A 3,765-nucleotide genomic window follows, 5' to 3' on the forward strand; every position below is an offset into this window, starting at 1 on the left:
TCTGGACCCATTCACCAATTGGGCCTGCTAGGCCCCGAGTTCAGATCCCAGTCCTGCCAAAAGATTCATCTTCACGTCAGAAGCCAATGGTTGCATCTGTTTTCCTTTCCTGTGCAAGTCTTGGGTCTCAGCAAGGATGGAGAATGCATGGGCCACCCTGTGGTCATGGGAATAAGTTGTTATCCATGTCAGCCCAGTTATACCTGTCATCATATACATAAGAAAATACACAATACATCCATGAGTAGCATACAAAATAAACACAATAAGTACACTCAATGCACGATGCAGTCCACACACGGATGTGAATATACATCCCATATTTAAATGATGCATTGAGCACTATTTTGGCCTCCCTGTGGCTCGATCTCAGTTCCTGGGAAGAGCCCATCTCCTTACTGGCTCAAAGTCTGGTGTGATCACGTGGACCGATTGGGCAGTTGGGCCTCCTAGGCCCCGAGTTCGAAGCCCAGCACTGCCAAAAATTCACCCTGATGTGAGAAGCCAGTCATTGCACCTGTTTTCCTGTGCTGTGCAAATTCTGAGTCTCAGCCAGGATGGAGAATATATAGGAAACTGATGTCAGCTTATATTTCCATAATTCATTCATCTGCAATAACAATTTGCAAGACTGGAGATGTGAAGAACTTAGACATGATTTTATTCTCGTTCATTTGGAAGATTAATCTTTAGTCAACAGGAAAGTTTAAAAATGGCTTAGAATTTATTCCTAACTACCAGTTTTTATAAATGGCTTTGTACAATGGTATGTGATTATTTTATTTTACAAAGGATAATATTTTCTACTACCTATAAGTTTTGGAATGAGAAGAAAACTAAAATTTACTACTTAGAGGAATGTGATAGAAATAGAAGACAGATTTTATGTTTGTCACATCTCTCATCAGTATCCATATTCAAGACTTAAAGTCATATTTATTACTATGTTAGACAGATAGGGAAAATATATAATAAGGCAACACATGATAAGGCAACTATTAGTGACTTTTTAGAATGTACCTTCTTATGTGATGAAATTTACTTTATTAGCTAATATTTGGATTTGGAATATGGGAGGCTGATCTATTTAACACATTTCTGAAAGGCACCTACTGAACAACACAAATGGTGGGGGGTACTATTTCTACAATTTAATGAATGGTTGAACTTGTTTGGTATTAGTGCTGAGTACGTAAATCAACTCTATTGTAACTTGCTCGCTACACTTGAAAACCTTTTAATGTCACTATCATCTACTTGTCAAGGGTTATTTTGGTGAATATGATTTGAAAAAGTTTATTTGAAAAGGAATATACTTTCAGGAGATTAAATGTAGGTTATCATTGGTTTGAGAATGACAACATTTTTAAACTACAGAACCAAGTTTTACTGAAGTACCAGTGTTTTGAAGCTCTAAGGGTCTTCTCAATTAATGTTTTTCTAAATTATATTTGACCTCTATATCAAGTTTTCCTAGTCTTGGTAGACCAATTATGGATCTATGATTCCAGAAATTATATTTTTGGCTGCACTGAAATCTTTCATTAATCATTAGGAGAGGGGTATTAAAAATAACCTTGTTCATTTGTGATTTTGTTCACTCATATGGGCTGGTCATCTGTAAATTGAAAGTTTGAATTACAGTACTTTCATTCAAATTTTGTGATCTCATCTTTCATTTTAACTTGCCTTGCATTTCACAATTGATTACTGCTAATTCTTGTAAAGAATTGGGGCCCTGAAATAATATAGAAAATGAGAAATTGAGATGAGTCTTCAATTATTTTCTGTTGATATGTTGCATGGGCCTATGTGAGAAGTCATGCCCTTGTTATCTGATGACGCAGATAACTGGGACCTGGTATCCTAGGACCCGTGGGTCCTGCAGAAAAATAATAGCTTTTAGACATCATATCAGCAAAATTTGGGTATAATCAGTAAGAATGCTTCAGAAATATGGAGAAAAACACTTTGCGACCAGCGAGTTAAAACAATAAACAGAGCATCAGAATAAAATCCCTTATATATTAGCAGAAAACAATACTGTTATTTTACCATGTGAATTCAGAAGACCATGAACACTTAGAAGGTATCACAAGTTTATACCGAAGATATTGCATTAATACTTTTTATATTCTAATATATATTCTAAACCTAATTATTTATATTCCAATTTATTTATGGGAATAAATGTCAAAATATTTGTCAAATTATCAATTCTAGTAAGATTCACTTTATGAAATTTAAAATCAGCACATATAAATATATAAGTATATATAATATAAAAATTGTTTTGCATTGTTGTGTTGTGTTTAGGGAATCAAAGGCAACTCTGTTTTAAAGTATTATTCCATTACCTCTACCTCAGTTTTTGGTAGAGTTAGACTTAAAGCTTTACCATTTGTAGATTTACGGCCTAGAGGCAAGAGGAAACACTGTGATTAAAACATTACCAATTTAAGGCCTAATATCGAGGAGAAACATGTGGACTTCTCCAGGAGCAATGGAAATATTTGGTGATAGAATGTCAGAAGTGTAAGTTCCTGCTTGGTTGGATGATAGACAGGCCAGGACAGTAGGTAATCATGCATATGAACAATTTTTTTCACTTTCTTGGCTTTAGCTACTTTTGAAATGATAAGTATAATTAACAATTATGTTTTGATAAAATACCTTCCATTCTGAACAATTCTGTCTGAACTGTTCATCTCTCTATGATCCCTTGTAACTAAGATTAGCTTTGTTCCAGTAAGACAATCTATGCTGTCAGGGTAAGATATTCTGGTTGGTCTGTTCCTACATGGAAGAAGGGTAAAGGTTTAGGTAGATATTTGTCCCAGCAAGACCTCATTTGGGAAATTTTAAGCTGCAGAAAGTTAGAAGTAGCTCTTAAGCAAGGCTTACTTTGAGTCCATTAGCTCCACAAAGCTAACTCAGTTGATAAATAAGTACTTGAAAAGCCACCACCTTTGGACTTATCTGTAAAGGTTTCAAAGTATGATCAAATTTAAAATGAAAATGACAAAATAGTCATTGACAAAAATTGTAAATGTGAGAAATCGAACAAACTATATAAGTTTTTTCCAGTATACACAGATTTTTAGAGAAATGAGATCAATAGCATTTTTAGGAACAATAAGGGTTCCTTGTTACAAAAAGGCAACTATGGATACATGCCTTTATAAAGATTATATCATTACGTACTTAAATTTAGAGTATACTACATGCTTTAGCAGCAGGTCTACCCAAATTACAACAATACAGAGATTAACATGGCACTTGCACAAGGATGATATGAAAATTTGTGAAATATTCCATATTTTTCATTCTTCTGATGCAAGAAATGAAAAAAAGTTATTAAAAAGTTGATTACAAAAATACAAGTGTAACATACATGTAATTCATAGAATTAAAGGTTAGTTTGACATCAGTGTATTAAATTTTCACCTTAGAAAGGTAACCTTTACAAAACTTGAAATTAGATAACATTGCCATTTTATCCCAAAGAAATAAAATAATATAAGAACCTAGTAAAAAAAGGAATCTTAAATTCCTTCTATATGGAATGCAATCTGAAAGGTCACATTTATTAATGAATCTATACATGATATAACAATGTAGAATTCAAAGTATTATATCTAGGATGAATGAAATAGATTATGGACATTATACAAAAATAGATATACTTTTTTCAGAAATGCACTCGGAACATCTTTAGTTTCAATACTATTCATTCCAACAGATAAGTTAAAATTATTTCTGATT

At 33.2% G+C, this 3,765-nt stretch overlaps 1 pseudogene; it reads left to right on the forward strand.

The window, feature by feature from the left end:
• The first annotated feature begins 3,224 nt into the window (after positions 1–3,224).
• On the forward strand, positions 3,225–3,324 carry LOC122127682 (annotated as a pseudogene).
• The last annotated feature ends 441 nt before the right edge of the window (positions 3,325–3,765 follow it).

Source organism: Dipodomys spectabilis, unplaced genomic scaffold, assembly GCF_019054845.1.
Source record: "Dipodomys spectabilis isolate Male_0828 unplaced genomic scaffold, ASM1905484v1 ptg000307l, whole genome shotgun sequence".
In the NCBI taxonomy this organism is placed as follows: Eukaryota; Metazoa; Chordata; class Mammalia; order Rodentia; family Heteromyidae; genus Dipodomys; species Dipodomys spectabilis.